Source organism: Silene latifolia, chromosome X (genome assembly GCF_048544455.1).
Source record: "Silene latifolia isolate original U9 population chromosome X, ASM4854445v1, whole genome shotgun sequence".
Lineage (NCBI taxonomy): Eukaryota > Viridiplantae > Streptophyta > Magnoliopsida > Caryophyllales > Caryophyllaceae > Silene > Silene latifolia.
In genome coordinates this window covers 275,841,506-275,860,009 of record NC_133537.1, presented here as the reverse complement: position 1 = coordinate 275,860,009, position 18,504 = coordinate 275,841,506, and the positions used below count along the sequence as shown (strand labels likewise).

The following is an 18,504-nucleotide window of genomic DNA, read 5'->3' as shown; positions in this document are numbered from 1 at the left end:
CTTTTTAAATTATGTCCTTCGTTTGGCCTTGATATATTTGGTCTCTATCACGATGAGAACCTTAATCCCTTGGATGACGTTGTTCGTGACGCTTCTACGTAAAGGTGGTCATTACTAAAAACTGGTTTCAGCACATATATTCTAGCATGATTAAGTGATTGTCCTTGACTCTTGTTTATTGTCTAGCGTAGCATAGCCTCAATGTATATTGTCTCCGCTTAATGAACGAAAGGAATCTTTGTATCCGAGGAAGTTATTCATATGCTCGGTTTAGTACCTTTTGTCAACCTTGGAACCCTTAATTATCTTCCTTTCTATTTCGAATTTCCAAGGCGATTGATAATAAGACAATTTCTCTTTAGATAGTCCTCTTACGGAGTTGATGTTCCTCAACAACATAACCGACATACCACACTTGGTAGAACATACCATTATGAGTTATGTTAAAAAAATTCATCATGTATACTCCCTTCCCTTCTTGATAAACATCTTTCCCATTGCTTCTCAAGGGTCAAACATCGTTTATAACTTTGACCATTAATATGTCAAAAATCATGGTCAGACTAATGTATTGACGATTCTGCAAAAGTAATACATAGGATCATTGCGAAGAGGATGACGTACATTTAGTGTAAAATTCCTAAAAGATAATGAATTTTGCTCCCAAAGTCTAACGACACTAAAATACTCTACCAAGTCTCGAATAATAGGAAAAAAAATGACTCCTAAAACCAAGGATGTCATATGGGCGAGGGGACAGGACGAATGTAGGGTTTCTCATACCCATATAAATTAGAAAAATTACATGCCCTTAGTTGTCACAAGTAAAAATTTTCTAAACCATAGATCAACTTGTGCATATCTTAAAATAGTTCATTCCATATAAATGTTATATTCTCGCTTATTCTATAGTTTTCAAATATTTCTGATATTTTATTTACCCATGTCGAACTAACACTCATGGTTGACATGATTTAAAATTCAGTTTGAGTCTGAAACTTTATTTATATTTGCTGCATCCAAGACAAAAGAGATATAATTGGACAATTGTGATAGATTTTCCTTTTGGTCAAATTTGTTTTTTCTTATTGTAGAGTTAACAATTTTCTTATATGGAATGCTATTTATTTTGAACCAATTGCTTATTTATGCTATTTCTCATGATTATGATATATAAGTACTTTGTATTACAATGTCTCATTGCTAATATTTATTCTGAACCAATAGCTATTTATTTTATTAATCAAGTTTATAAAATTAAAAATGGAACATGAGATTAACTCCTAATAATAGTTTCAAAAGTAAGTAAACATGGGCAAAAAAAAGTATTAAAAAGAAATTTATTTGATATTATGAAGGTCAAGAGATCATGAAATTAAAAATCTCATATTTAGGCATTATTTCAAAAAAAAAAAAAAAAAAAAAAAAAAAAAAAAAAACTTAAATTTATCTGACCAAAATTTCATTTATTTTTTTGTTGTTGTAAGTATTTGGTGGATAAATTATTTACCAAAATAAGCGAAGCATGTGAGAAATAAGCTACCTGTTTTTTTTTTTAAATACTTCAATTTATAATATTAAATATGGATTACTTACTATGTCCTTTTATGCCATATTATCAAAAAAAAGATATTTTTCTATTAGTTTAAAAAGCAGTTTTATTTAATCGGTTAATTGATCGGTTTTCAGTTATCTTTTAAGTTCGTTTTTTAGGTTTCAGTTAATTTTTATAATGAAATCTGAGATATAGTATATGAATAATGTGTATGACATTAATATACCATATAATTAGTTAAATAGTATATTTTGAGTATGTAGCACATGCTATTTCGTAATGGTTAGATTACTTGGATATATGTTGGTGGTATATATGAAATTTTGTAGTAGATGAAATTAGGTGATACTACTAAGCGTGAGTCTAGAACCGATCATCAATTCATCATATGAATAACACTATAAGTTGTTCCATTGTTACACAAAAGCTTTGAGTTGTTTAAACCCCCAAATTCTACTTCAGTTTTTCTCGGTTTCATGCCTTCATCTAATGATCTCCACATTCTTATAGAAAGTAAATTAGTTAAACAAAAATAATACATATAGATTAGTGAAATATTTTATGTGTTGATAACTTGAATGTATATGGAGGCATTTATGTTTATGATTTCTATACACACACTTCAATGATTATTTAGTGACTACATTTTGATGAAATCGTAATTTATACTTCGTGCAACTATGTAAGATTACACTACATTATCTTAATATAACACTTTAATAATATAAATTCATCTTTTATCCTCCAGCTTCTTGAATTTTAATGCGAGAATACAAACTAAAAATGTATAAGACCATAAGTAGGGGAAAATAAATATGATAACTTGAAGTATTATGAATTTCTATTATCTATTTGATAATTTTAATCTACTTATATTAGGATAATTTTGTTAACATATATATTTGATCTAATTATATTAGGATAATTTTCTTAAAATTTGTTTTAAATACTAAGAAATCTATTTTTATTAGGATAATTTTAATTATTTAATTTTTTTCGAAATCTACTCTTCTTAGGATTTCTAAAAAAGTTGGACTCTATAATATCGCTCAAAAAATTTATGCTTTATATATATGTATTGATTTATAGGGCGTGATTTGCTACATCCCCGTCAATTTGGGTCGGGTTATTTCGGATCTATCACATATTTCGGATCGAGTCGGATCAGATCGAGTCATTTCGAGTTTCGGGTCAATTTCGGATGACCTGTTATCGGGTTATTTCGGGTCGGGTCACCTTCGGGTATGGGTTGTTTTGGGTCGGTCCGCTTTCGAGTTAATATCTAAACCAGTTTGGTTAGTACTTTTTGATTAAGAAATAATATTTTGAAAATTTAATTATTTATTAGGAATGGTTTGATGTGACTCATATTTGTGCACATTTAGTCCCCTAACTAGCCTCGTTTCCATGCTTTCTAGTACTTATTAGGGTCGTATCTATCTTATGTTCCCTACTTTGCACATTCTACGAGGTTTTAGTGCCCTTTGTAGGGGAGGATGCTAAGCCTTGCGCATAATGAAGCAAAAGCGGCGCTAAATTGATCGCACTTAACGACCAAGCAACAAAGAGGATGCCAATACTAAAGGCTTAAGTGAATAAATGAAGTACAGACCTCCTAACGATCCCCACGGATCCCTAGGCAGCCAAAAGAAGAAGAAGGAGAACTAAGCAAGGATCCGGGCGTCCCGAGCTCAGGTCGGGCGTATCATTCCTCAAGTCGGGCGTCTCGAGCCTTGATCCGGGCATCTCACCTTCAGGTCGAACGGATCCATGGGCAACACGGGTTTGCTTCAACCTCAATCCGTGGGACTCCTCATGGGACTTGCAAAGCACAAATCCTCTTCTTAGGGACTTAATCGTCATTTAAGCCCTTAGTTACCCTAATACTTGTACTTAGTATAAATACCCCATTGTGTTAGGGGATTAGACAGCAAGTTCTAATTTAGTATTAATCAAGTTTAGAAATTACTAATCAAGTTGTATTCTCTTAATTCAATATTTATCAAATCTTAATTCCTCTTTAATCATTCAAGTGTTCTTAGATTTAGTTGGGTAATTTGAAGACCATTTGGGGTTTATTGAAGACTTGACAACTCTTCATCATTCATCAAGTGTTCTTCTATTATTCTTTGCTTATTATTATTGGATCATCCTTAAAGTTGGTATAATCCATTTTACCCTTGCTTAATTAATTATTGCTTTACTCATTCACCATGTTTAACTTTGCTAATATGATTGACACCTTCATTAGCATGTTTACGATAGTCATGAGTGAATAGCCATCTAGCTAGGGTTAATATGGGAGTAGGGGAACTATAACATGGGGGTAGATCCATACTTAATCTAATATGTTATCATAAGATTGCTTGCTTGTTGTAGTGTTAACCTATGCACATGTTATGCTCGATAAAATGCTTGACTATGAAACCTTGCATTTATACATCTCTTATCTATTCAACAAGACTTGTAAGATATAAACTAACTCGAGTCTTGTTAGACCATGCATAGAAGTGAATAGGAAGAAAGTAAGTCGACTTGTAGGTGTTGTACAGTCTTGACCGACTCGGCTCCGGGACCCAAATCTTCCTATGAATCGTAAGATATAAACTAACCTGATTCCACTATAACAATAATTTGCTTGCAACTATCTAAACATGTTTGTATGATCACCACCATAAATCCCCTATGAACCCATGACACCCTAGTGCCTTAATCTATTGTTTACAAACCCCCACTTTACTTGCTTGTTTTACTTTCATTTCTTTACATTTCATTGTTAAGTAGTGTAGATTGATATCTCAAACCTCAACCAATTTTGTGACACCCCAAGACATAGCTTTCTACAACCGATAATTTAATTCAATACTCGTCCTTTGGGATCCGACCTTTTCTTACCACTCTACTAAGAGTAGTTTGTTTTGTTATAAATATTGTTTTGGTTGCTTGACTTAGACAACAAAGTTTCGAACCGAGCCAAAAATGACGCCGTTGCCGGGGACGGTGTTCAATTGAATTATTGTTATCATTTGTTGTTTTTAGTTGTGTCTTTCTTAACCTTGGGGAAGTCAAATTCCTCAAGGTAGTTTTAATTGTTTTTTAGTTGTTTGCTTTTTGCATGTCTAGGAGATCCTAAGGTAGACCCTTGCCTTCTGATCCCGAAATTGAAAGAACCTTGACCAATCTTAGAGGAACCATTAGAGGGGCTGCAACAAGTGTGGGTATTGGAGAACTTGTCCAATCGGATAGTGTTGAGTTTACCAACCCTTTTGCAAGAGAAGGAGAGGAGAACCCAATTCAAAACCAACCACAAAATCAACCCATAATGCCTAAATTTTCATCTCATTCCGTACCAACTGAGGAGAACCTACCAAATGGTACTCCTACACCACCACATCTAACTGGTAATTTCATTGCCAAAAGGGATTCATACAATTAGTTAAGAGAACGAAGTCAATTTGGAGGGATGCCTAGTGAAGATCCTCATCTACACATGGAAACGTTTTGTGAGTATTGTGATGCAATCTCTCAAACCGGAGTGACTCAAGACCAAATTCGATGGGTGTTGTTTCCTTTTTCCGTGATCGGAGCCGCAAAACTATGGTTAAAGAGCCTAGACAAGGCTACTCTTGGAATTGATTCATGGAAGAAGTTAGATCTTGCTTTCTACAATAACTTCTATCCTTCGGAGAAGACCAACATGTTGAGTGCCCAAATCACTGGGTTCAATCAAAGGGATGAGGAATCCTTATATGAAGCATGGGAGAGATGTAACGACACTTGTCGCTCTTGTCCACACCATGAACTTAGTGAATGGTTCCTTGTTCAACAATTTGGGAACGGCTTATATGAAGACTCACGAGATGTGCTTAATATAGGTTCCAATGGGAGGTTCACCGAAGTTGATGACAACCAAACATGGGCCAAAATCGAAGATATGGCGGTTCACAATTCCCAATATAGTAGGCCACGAAAGGCCACTAGAGGAGGAAAGCATGAGGTGGATTCCATCACACAATTGGGTGCTCAACTAAGTGCTCATATCGACACCATAAACTTGAAGTTTGAGAAGGCCATGGCTAAGCTTGATGAAGCTTCCAAATCACCCAAACAACATATCAATGCTATGATGGCATCATCCTCAATCCCAAATGGAGTGTGTGAAAGTTGTGGAACCTTGGGACATGATCAAAACGAATGTAGGGGAACGAATGAACAAGTGAATGCTTCCCAAGCATACAAAAATGGCACCCCTTATTCTAACTACTACAACCAGAATACCAAATTCCATCCAAACCTTTCATACAAGAGCCAAAATGTCCAAAACTCTCAACCTATATACACACCACCTCCATTAAGAAATCCTACTCAAAGACCATACTACAATCAACCCAATGACCAAGCTTTTAATGTTCAAAAAGCGGTCCTCCAAATAAAAAAAAAAAGAGCCAATGATGTGTGTCTATAATATGATGTTTTACATCTTTATTTCCACGCATTTTATGTCTATTATATGTAGTTTATTCTACTATTTCCCCTATTTCTGTCTACTCTCGTGTTTTTATGTAATATTGCAGATTATTACGGAAATGAGTAGAAAATGAACCAAATCTTGACCCCGGAAGCTAAGCTTAGGAAGGACATGAATATTTCACTCGGACTTGAAGTTTAGAATGCATTTCAAGGCCTGAATATAGCAAAGAAGCACCTCACGACATTGCAGGCTGATTCAGATGGCTATATCTCGAGTTCTAGAGCAGATAATCGAGTTATTCCAATTGCAGGTGAAAGCTTATCCTCTTAGCTTTCCAACGCCGTGTAAAACGCCTGATTTGACCAAGTAACGAATAAATGGCAGCCGTTTCAAGATCGGTGCGCGCTGCAGTAATCGTCAGAATGCAATTCTGTACAGCGCTGTAGGTCGATCGACTGGTCCAAGCGGTCCATCGACCACTCCACGAGTCTGACGAGAATTTAAAGATGAGATTTAGCTTAAGCCCATTGTATATTAGGTTTAGGAATAAGAGTTGCGTGATATTCCTATATAACGTAGCTTTAGCTTTCAGTTTTATCATTCAGTTTTCATCATCAAAAATTTAGGGTTCTTTAGTTTACATAAATTTCTCAATAAAGTTCCTTGCTTGCTTTCGGATTCAATTCTTGCTTCCTACTTCGGTATTATTTTGTCCTTAATTTCAGTTTCTACTTTATTTTGTCATTAGCATAGAATTGATAGATTAGAATCCCGCAACCTTAATCTCTTTATTGCGTTTTATTGCTTTAATCATTCAAATTATGTTTTCCCATATCGTTTATTTCAATTTCGTTGTTGTTATCAATTTTAATATGCGTAGGTAGTCACCTTTTGCTAAGATGTGAGGGAATTTGTGGCGTAGACGACGTAGAATAGGTAGACCTGTTTCGGGGTTTGGTCGATCGACTGATGTCAATAGTCGATCGACTGAAAACCTAGACGATCGACTGGCCCAGCTAGTCGATCGACTGCATCGCGTAAGAATTAGCATTGTTCAATTGATTTAATTGCAATTTTTGATAAAAGACCAAGAGGCTATTTGTTAAATTCTTAGGAATTGACCGACCCAATAGATCGAAAGAGAGGGGAGGGCAATAGACTACCAATTGAACGACTAAATTATACTAAGATCGTAAGATAAGTAAAATTTAGGCATTAGGAATCACTTTTCAGGGCGTGAGCTAGTATTAGTGAGACCTAGGGACTAGTAGCTTAGGCTGAGCGGCGCTACCTGTTAAGTTGGTCTGAGAGGACTTCTTATTTTCCCACCTTACGTGATTATTTCAGATTTACCTAGGACTTGCGTCGTCGTAGCTACAATGAACCGATCGTCTTAGCATCCTTTTTATCATCGTTTACATCGTCAGTTTCATTTGCCTATTTATTTATTTGCATTTAGTTTAATTATAAATCAATGAAAACCCCCCTCATTGTTACCCTTAGACTAAAATAGAAAGCAACTAATAATTCCCTACCTCCCTGTGGTTCGACCCTGACTGCCGCTATCTATAGTAGTAGTTTGGAAATTTATAAATATTATTTTTTGGTACTCTACGACGGTTTTGAAACATTTAGCTTTATTTGTTTTGTGTGCTTTAATAATTAGCTCGACTTAGACAGTTACTTTGGGTTTTTGCGCAATTTTGGGCGCGTTATTATGTGTATTTGCAGGTACTAAGACCAAGTTAACTCAATTCATTGAGTTAATTCGTGAGCAGGAACTGTTCACGTCAGGTAACTTGGTCGATCGACTGATTAGAGTGGTCGATCGACTGATTCGCACAGCACAAAAGCTTCTGTTCCAGGTAACTTGGTCGAACGACTGGTTAGAGCGGTCGATCGACCACTGTAGCTGCTATACCTCGTTCTTTTAATTCTTTGCACATAATTACCGTTTCAATTTTGTTTTCTCGGATTACGCGCGGTATTTTGTTTCTTTTCAGGTACTTTATGGTAGCACAACTGGCTACTGAAACCTCCTAGCTCACGCTGGTTTGGGGAGGTTTCCTTTTGCGCTTAAAATCTTGTAAGTTTCCGAGTCCCAATTTCCTGTCTTATTTAGTTTCTTATCGCAAAATCCCAATTTCCTTTGCTTATTTATACACATGATTTCGCACAATGAGGGCATTGTGTGATTTGGTTTGGGGAAGGGTTTTGCGTTGCATTTCATTCTGTTTTGCATTCACATTTACATTTTTGTCTTGCATTGTTTTTTATCTTCCATATATAAAAAAATTTCAAAAAAAATTCAAAAAAAAAATTCAAAAATATCACGTTTAATTTTGCATATTAGGTTGAGTCAGATTGGAGTATTCATTACTGATAGTTGTCATTTGCTTATACCCTGCATTTTATCACATATTTTAGCAAAAGTTTTTGCAATATCTCGAATTTCGTTTCAAAATTTGTTGAACAATTAGACTTGACTTGAAATTTTGGCAAACTACAAAACTTTCTAAGGAATTAGAGCTTTATAAACTGGTGTCATTCATGACCAGTTTCATTTAGGATTGTGAGTAGTTACTCCCTGCATATCGTGTAACATTAATTTGCATAAGTATGACATTTAATTTCTTTTTGCCTGCATGGTATTGCATGTTTGGAGAATGCTTGCGAAAGTCCCTTTTATTCATTTTACCCATTAGCTTCACATTAGCCAAAAATTGCCAGTTGACCCTTTAGCTATAATCCATAAACTAAGCCTACCCTTTGCTGAGCTAGTTTAGTAGTTTTAGTGGTATTCATTGTATTGTATCAATTTTGGCTCGATTTGCACTCTATGAAGTTGGTAATGAATGAAGGAGAAAAGAAAAAGAAAAATGAAAAAAATTGAAAAATAGTGACTGCCGAAAAAAAAAAACGGAAAAAAAAAAGAAAACAAAAGAAAAAGAAACGGCAAGAAAAAAAAAAAAAGTTTACTCCTATGTTTGCTTTATATTTTATGAGGAGTGGTATTTGGATTAGTGAAGTGTTTGCCTAATTCATTAAGGAATTTGAGTTTATTTCATTGAGTTAGAAGTGGATGTTTCATTCGGTTTGTTAGGATGCTAGCTTGGCTATTTCCCTCTCATTCCCATATTGTTTTGCCTCTTCTTACCCATAGCCTCACTTATCCATATCTTTGCAAGTATTCGGCATGCGATGGACCCTGAATGGTTGGAATGTATGTGCACGGTAGCTAGAATTACTTATCATACTATATTGCATGCATGATCATGTTGGTTGAGTCTAGGTGAGCAACTTTTGTCTCTTTCTCTCTTACATATATTTGCTTACCATTTGCTTTGTTGAGAGAAGAGTGACCCGGGAGAGTCCAATCTTGAAAGTCTTGCAAGGTCAAACATTCAACATCTTTTCGAAATATGCATAAATTCGTTTGCGTGACATTGAGCTATTAGTAGTTGATTCATATGCATTAAATTGGTTTAAGTAGAGGATTTTCAGTTTGTCCATGTTTTGCTCCTTTCTATCTAGATTTAGTTTTGCATTTAGTTTGCTTGGGGACAAGCAAAGGTTTGGTTTGGGGAAGTTTGATGCGTGTCTATAATATGATGTTTTACATCTTTATTTCCACGCATTTTATGTCTATTATATGTAGTTTATTCTACTATTTCCCCTATTTTTGTCTACTCTCGTGTTTTTATGTAATATTGCAGATTATTGCGGAAATGAGTAGAACATGAACCAAATCTTGACCCCATAAGCTAAGCTTAGGAAAGACATGAATATTTGACTCGGACTTGAAGTTTAGAATGCATTTCAAGGCCTGAAGATAGCAAAGAAGCACCTCACGACATTTCAGGCTGCTTCAGATGGCTATATCTCTAGTTATAAAGCAGATAATCGAGTGATTCCAATTGGAGGTGAAAGCTTATCCTCTTAGCTTTCAAACTCCGTGTAAAACGCCTGATTTGACCAAGTAACGAAGAAATGGCAGCCGTTTTAAGATCGGTGCGCGCTGCAGGAATCGTCAGAATGACATTCTGTACAGCGTTGTTGGTCGATCGACTGGTCCAAGTGGTCCATCGACCACTCCACGAGTCTGACGAGAATTTAAAGACGAGATTTAGCTTAAGCCCATTGTATATTAGGTTTAGGAATAAGAGTTGCGTGATATTCCTATATAACGTATCTTTAGTTTTCAGTTTTATCATTCAGTTTTCATCATCAAAAATTTAGGGTTCTTTAGTTTACATAAATTTCTCAATAAAGTTCCTTGCTTGCTTTCGGATTCAATTCTTGCTTCCTACTTCGGTATTATTTTGTCCTTAATTTCAGTTTCTACTTTATTTTGTCATTAGCATAGAATTGATAGATTAGAATCCCGCAACCTAATCTCTTTATTGCGTTTTATTGCTTTAATCATTCAAACTATGTTTTCCCATATCGTTTATTTCAATTTCGTTGTTGTTATCAATTTTAATATGCGTAGGTAGTCACCCTTTGCTAAGATGTGAGGGAATTTGTGGCGTAGACGACGTAGAATAGGTAGACCTGTTTCGGGGTTTGGTCAATCGACTGATGTCAATAGTCGATCGACTGAAAACCTGGTCGATCGACTGGCCCAGCTAGTCGATCGACTGCATCGCGTAAGAATTAGCATTGTTCAATTGATTTAATTGCAATTTTTGATAAAAGACCGAGAGGCTATTTGTTAAATTCTTAGGAATTGACCGACCCAATAGATCGAAAGAGAGGGGAGGGCAATAGACTACCAATTGAACGACTAAATTATACTAAGATCGTAAGATAAGTAAAATTTAGGCATTAGGAATCACTTTTCAGGGCGTGAGCTAGTATTAGTGAGACCTAGGGACTAGTAGCTTAGGCTTAGCGGCGCTACCTGTTAAGTTGGTCTGAGAGGACTTCTTATTTTCCCACCTTACGTGATTATTTCAGATTTACCTAGGACTTGCGTCGTCGTAGCTACAATGAACCGATCGTCTTAGCATCCTTTTTATCATCGTTTACATCGTCAGTTTCATTTGCCTATTTATTTATTTGCATTTAGTTTAATTATAAATCAATCAAAATCCCCCTCATTGTTACCCTTAGACTAAAATAGAAAGCAACTAATAATTCCCTACCTCCATGTGGTTCGACCCTGACTGCCGCTATCTATAGTAGTAGTTTGGAAATTTATAAATATTATTTTTTGGTACTCTACGACGGTTTTGAAACATTTAGCTTTATTTGTTTTGTGTGCTTTAATAATTAGCTCGACTTAGACAGTTACTTTGGGTTTTTGCGCAATTTTGGGCGCGTTATTATGTGTATTTGCAGGTACTAAGACCAAGTTAACTCAATTCATTGAGTTAATTCGTGAGCAGGAACTGTTCACGTCAGGTAACTTGGTCGATCGACTGATTAGAGTGGTCGATCGACTGATTCGCGCAGCACAGAAGCTTCTGTTCCGGGTAACTTGGTCGAACGACTGGTTAGAGCGGTCGATCGACCACTGTAGCTGCTATACCTCGTTCTTTTAATTCTTTGCACATAATTACCGTTTCAATTTTGTTTTCTCGGATTACGCGCGGTATTTTGTTTCTTTTCAGGTACTTTATGGTAGCACAGTGCCATCAAAACCTCCTAGCTCACGCTGGTTTGGGGAGGTTTCCTTTTGCGCTTAAAATCTTGTAAGTTTCCGAGTCCCAATTTCCTGTCTTATTTAGTTTCTTATCGCAAAATCCCAATTTCCTTTACTTATTTATACACATGATTTCGCACAATGAGGGCATTGTGTGATTTGGTTTGGGGAAGGGTTTTGCGTTGCATTTCATTTTGTTTTGCATTCACATTTACATTTTTGTCTTGCATTGTTTTTTATCTTCCAAATATAAAAAAATTTCAAAAAAAATTGAAAAATTCAAAAAAAAAATTCAAAAATATCACGTTTAATTTTGCATATTAGGTTGACTCAGATTGGAGTATTCATTACTGATAGTTGTCATTTGCTTATACCCTGCATTTTATCACATCTTTTAGCAAAAGTTTTTGCAATATCTCGAATTTCGTTTCAAAATTTGTTGAACAATTAGACTTGACTTGAAATTTTGGCAAACTACAAAACTTTCTAAGGAATTAGAGCTTTATAAACTGGTGTCATTCATGACCAGTTTCATTTAGGATTGTGAGTAGTTACTCCCTGCATATCGTGTAACATTAATTTGCTTAAGTATGACATTTAATTTCTTTTTGCCTGCATACATTCGGGTTAGTGGTTGGTATTGCATGTTTGGAGAATGCTTGCGAAAGTCCCTTTTATTCATTTTACCCATTAGCTTCAAATTAGCCAAAAATTGCCAGTTGACCCTTTAGCTACAATCCATAAACTAAGCCTACCCTTTGTTGAGCTAGTTTAGTAGTTTTAGTGGTATTCATTGTATTGTATCAATTTTGGCTCGATTTGCACTCTATGAAGTTGGTAATGAATGAAGGAGAAAAGAAAAAGAAAAATGAAAAAAATTGAAAAATAGTGACTGCCGAAAAAAAAAACGGAAAAAAAAAAAGAAAACAAAAGAAAAAGAAACGGCAAGAAAAAAAAAGTTTACTCCTATGTTTGCTTTATATTTTATGAGGAGTGGTATTTGGATTAGTGAAGTGTTTGCCTAATTCATTAAGGCATTTGAGTTTATTTCATTGAGTTAGAAGTGAATGTTTTATTCGGTTTGTTAGGATGCTAGCTTGGCTATTTCCCTCTCATTCCCATATTATTTTGCCTCTTCTTACCCATAGCCTCACTTATCCATATCTTTGCAAGTATTCGGAATGTGATGGACCCTGAATGGTTGGAATGTATGTGCACGGTAGCTAGAATTACTTATCATACTATATTGCATGCATGATCATGTTGGTTGAGTCTAGGTGAGCGACTTTTGTCTCTTTCTCTCTTACATATATTTGCTTACCATTTGCTTTGTTGAGAGAAGAGTGACCCGGGAGAGTCCAATCTTGAAAGTCTTGCAAGGTCAAACGTTCAACATCTTTTCGAAATATGCATAAATTCGTTTGCGTGACATTGAGCTATTAGTAGTTGATACATATGCATTAAATTGGTTTAAGTAGACGATTTTCAGTTTGTCCATGTTTTGCTCCTTTCTATCTAGATTTAGTTTTGCATTTAGTTTGCTTGGGGACAAGCAAAGGTTTGGTTTGGGGAAGTTTGATGCGTGTCTATAATATGATGTTTTACATCTTTATTTCCACGCATTTTATGTCTATTATATGTAGTTTATTCTACTATTTCCCCTATTTCTGTCTACTCTCGTGTTTTTATGTAATATTGCAGATTATTGCGGAAATGAGTAGAAAAGGAACCAAATCTTGACCCCAGAAGCTAAGCTTAGGAAAGACATGAATATTTGACTCGGACTTGAAGTTTAGAATGCATTTCAAGGCCTGAAGATAGCAAAGAAGCACCTCACGACATTTCAGGTTGCTTCAGATGGCTATATCTCTAGTTATAGAGCAGATAATCGAGTGATTCCAATTGGAGGTGAAAGCTTATCCTCTTAGCTTTCCAACTCCGTGTAAAACGTCTGATTTGACCAAGTAAGGAAGAAATGGCAGCCGTTTTAAGATCGGTGCGCGCTGCAGAAATCGTCAGAATGCAATTCTGTACAGCGTTGTTGGTCGATCGACTGGTCCAAGTGGTCCATCGACCACTCCACGAGTCTGACGAGAATTTAAAGACGAGATTTAGCTTAAGCCCATTGTATATTAGGTTTAGGAATAAGAGTTGCGTGATATTCCTATATAACGTAGCTTTAGCTTTCAGTTTTATCAATCAGTTTTCATCATCAAAAATTTAGGGTTCTTTAGTTTACATAAATTTCTCAATAAAGTTCCTTGCTTGGTTTCGGATTCAATTCTTGCTTCCTACTTCGGTATTATTTTGTCCTTAATTTCAGTTTCTACTTTATTTTGTCATTTGCATAGAATTGATAGATTAGAATCCCGCAACCCTAATCTATTTATTGCGTTTTATTGCTTTAATCATTCAAATTATGTTTTCCCATATCGTTTATTTCAATTTCGTTATTGTTATCAATTTTAATATGCGTAGGTAGTCACCCTTTGCTAAGATGTGAGGGAATTTGTGGCGTAGACGACGTAGAATAGGTAGACCTGTTTCGGGGTTTGGTCGATCGACTGATGTCAATAGTCGATCGACTGAAAACCTGGTCGATCGACTGGCCCAGCTAGTCGATCGACTGCATCGCGTAAGAATTAGCATTGTTCAATTGATTTAATTGCAATTTTTGATAAAAGACCGAGAGGCTATTTGTTAAATTCTTAGGAATTGACCGACCCAATAGATCGAAAGAGAGGGGAGGGCAATAGACTACCAATTGAACGACTAAATTATACTAAGATCGTAAGATAAGTAAAATTTAGGCATTAGGAATCACTTTTCAGGGCGTGAGCTAGTATTAGTGAGACCTAGGGACTAGTAGCTTAGGCTGAGCGGCGCTACCTGTTAAGTTGGTCTAAGAGGACTTCTTATTTTCCCACCTTACGTGATTATTTCAGATTTACCTAGGACTTGCGTCGTCGTAGCTACAATGAACCGATCGTCTTAGCATCCTTTTTATCATCGTTTACATCGTCAGTTTCATTTGCCTATTTATTTATTTGCATTTAGTTTAATTATAAATCAATCAAAAACCCCCTCATTGTTACCCTTAGACTAAAATAGAAAGCAACTAATAATTCCCTACCTCCCTGTGGTTCGACCCTGACTGCCGCTATCTATAGTAGTAGTTTGGAAATTTATAAATATTATTTTTGGTACTCTACGACGGTATCAGCCAACAAGATTTATTTGCTCAAATGCAAAAGGATAGTTAAGCCAAAGAAACTACCATCAACAATATCCTTGCTCATACCAAAATGTTGGAGACTCAATTGTCTCAATTGGCCTCTTCTAGCTCCCAAAGACAAAAGGGACAATTACCTCCTCAAGGTAATCCTCCCACAAGACATGAGACCATCAATGCTATCTACTTAAGGAGTGGTACTAGATATGAGGGACCAAAGATGTCGATTGAAGAAGGAATTGTTGAGGAGAATGACAAAGTAAAGTGATGTACCACTAAGGCGAAGTCCTAAAGTGGTAGAGACAACTACCAATGACTCATCAAAGAAGAGAAATGAAGAGAAGGCTAAAGGAACTGAGAAAGAGCCTATTGTGATTAGATTTCCATTCCCAAGTCGCCAAGCTAAGCCCAAGTTTGATGAGCAACTTGGAAAGTTCATAGAGATTGTGAAGAACTTAGAAGTTTCTATACCATTCACGGAACTAATTCACCATGTTCCGGCTTATGAAAAGTACATTAAAGATATCCTTACCAAGAAGAAGTCCATCCGAAAATTGGAAACCATTGCCTTCACAAAAGTGAGTAGTGCAATTCTACAAGGGAGTTCCCTCCAATGCTCAAAGATCCGGGAAGTTTCTCCATTCCATGTACCATTGGTGATACCACAATCAACAAGGCACTATGTGATCTAGGTGCAAGTGTGAGTGTCATGCCATATACGGTATGCGAAAGACTAGGAGTGGGAGAGCTCAAGTGCACCAACATGACTTTACAAATGCCGGATCGTTCAACAAAGAAACCACTAGGAGTATGGGAAGATGTACCCGTAAGAGTTGGAAAGATTTTCATACCGGTAGACTTTGTCATTGTTGATATGGAGGAGGATTCCAACATCTCAATCATTCTAGGAAGACCATTCCTACACACCGCCGGAGCGGTGATCGATGTGAAACATGGAGAGCTCACACTTGAAGTAGGTGATGAAACAATCACCTTCAACCTTGATAAAACTATGAGAGCTCCCAATTTGTTTGAGCCATATTTTATGGTTGATCACTATATTCGGAAAGGTGAAAAGAAAAAGATGAAATCTCCATTCAAAGAAAAAAGGAAAGATGGAAATCTCAAAGAGAAGGGCAAACACACACCGCCCAATTGGAAGAAAGATATTGATAATGTTGAAATAGCTCTATTCGGAGAGCATGGAATTTTTCACGACAAGAATGAGAGCTTGCAAAGCTCACTCATGACAAGTAAAGATGGAGACCTCATTGGCCATGATAACAAGGAAGGAGAGTTGCTCTTGTCAACTCATGATCAACCCAACATAGGGGAGAAAGCGAATAAAGTTTACGGTCTATGGGACGATGAATTTGAAGGATTAGTTAATCCCTACATTGGGAATGCTATGACTCTAGACCAAGGCTTGATGGATCCTTGTCAACACTTTGACTCGGATTACAACAATGAAGACAACAATATGCAAGGGTCTACACAAGACCTTTACCATGAGAATGAACAAGTCTTTGACTACTTCTACAATGTGTTGAGCAACATTAACAACACCTTGGCTTTGCCTCCTTAACACCTCTCAAAAGAAGGAGAGTTTGGTGGAGTCCTCCCTAAACCACCATTTGTAAATATTCTAACCTCTTAACTTGCATTTCTTTTAACTTGTACATTACTCAATTTTTGCATTGCATTTTACATGCCTTGTTTGACGAATTTGTGTAACATGAGAGCAAGTGAGGGACGGAATTTAATGTGCTTTAAATGTGTAGTGTTTGATGATCAAGTGTGGGGAAGCACAAGCCTAGTCTAACCATGCCTTTGAAATGCTACCCAAGAAGAAATGAAGAAGAAAAGAAGAAGAATTCACACGGGGAAAAGATCCCCACGAGCAGGCCTAAGCCCGTGGGGACTGGGAAAGGGTTGCAAAACGAAAATCTTCTCTGTAAAGGAATCTGCCCGAGCCGACCTCAAGTCGAGCGAGCCAATGCTCAAGACGCCCGACCTCGGCTCGGGTCGTGGGACTTGGAGGAGCTCTCTATTGTGAAATCTGCAGTGGAAGACAATTTGCCCGTCTCCAGCACAAGTTGAGCGAGCCTGATGAAAATCTACCCGACTTGCCTCCAAGCCGCCCGTCTCCAAAGCCCTGCAGAAAGTTGATTTCCCACTGTCCAAAAATCCCCCCGACTCCAGCCATGTCCGCCCGTCCCGACCTGCTATATCACCAATACACGGGCCAAACCCCCTTCTTCATTTCATTTCACTTCATTCAAACACAAAGACCATTATTTCCCTCACGTCAACCTTCAAACCCTCATCCAAAAAAATAACAATCTCTCATTTAAGTTCACCCAAATCAAGTCCAAACTTCCTCAAATAAAAAACAAATCACTCCTTCATCAACATAAGACCATTCAAACAACAATTTCTTCACAAAAATCAATCAATTCCTCTAGGGTTAGGAGAAATCCGAAAATCCCCAAATTGATTGGGCATTCAACTGAAATTTGAAGAAGAAAGGAGCATTCAAGCATTTACTTGGTTTGTTGATACTACTTTGAAAGGAGAATAGCAATGGCAAGGACCAAGGGAGGAATCAAGGCAACAAAAATACCAACATTGTCTAAAAGACAACAAGCTCTAGCCTCCAAAGCAATGGTCTTGGTACAAAGGGAGCAAGCTACTACTTCAACCAATAATGCTATAGAGGAAGCTACTAATTGTATCCCGGAAGTGGAACAATTGAAGAACTATCCGGAGGTAACTTTTTTATCCGATAAGCATAGGCTTGCATTCTACTCCCTTGCCAAGAAAAAGATTCTAGCTACAAAATTCATATGTCAAGATGCTTTGAGAAATTTGGGTGTCCATGAACAAACAAAAGCATTCTTCGAGTCTATGGGGTTATCAACCCTCTTTGAAATGAATGAATTGACATACCCCTCTTTGACATTGGAATTCCTTAGTTCCTTTGGGGAGTATAAAATTGAGACTCGATATTATGAAGAATTCCGTCTCGAAAACAAGACTAGAAAAATGCACAAAAGTGATTTTGGCAAAGTTTTTAGGCTTAAGAACCATGACCGGTTCACAAAGAAACCGTTAGATTTTGATGCCGAACCTCTTTGGCAAGCTATCTCCGGTCGTAAGTTCACTACTTTCAAAGAGTGTCATGCCTTATACATTCATCATCCGGGTATAAGGTATTGGCACAAGTTTGTGGTCAACACTTTGATTGCTAGAAAAGAAGCTAATCACTTGACGGAATTAGACTTTGTTTACCTTGAGTCTTTCTTGAATGTTGGTGGGAAACCCTTGAGTGAGTATAATGTTCTTCAACTATTAATCAAAATATGGTTGGATATTGAGAATGGGAAAGATGGAGCGGCTTTTATTGTTAATGGAGGCTTAGTGACGAGGTTGGCAAGACATTTTAACCTGGATTTCAACAAGGATAACACTTATAAATCGGTTAAAGGAAGCCACCTCCTTGACATGAGCAACATGATTCACAAGTTTCAATGGATCAAGCATGATAACTTGGACCATACCTATGAGTGGCTCATCAAGGATACCAAGTCCATTGTCTT

At 36.7% G+C, this 18,504-nt stretch overlaps 1 non-coding gene across 1 annotated transcript; it reads right to left on the bottom strand.

The window, feature by feature from the left end:
- Positions 1-5,252: 5,252 nt before the first annotated feature.
- On the bottom strand, positions 5,253-5,359 carry LOC141625015 (small nucleolar RNA R71). Its single transcript, XR_012534814.1, has one exon. It is a non-coding gene; the product is annotated as a small nucleolar RNA R71 (small nucleolar RNA).
- Between the last annotated feature and the right edge of the window lie 13,145 nt (positions 5,360-18,504).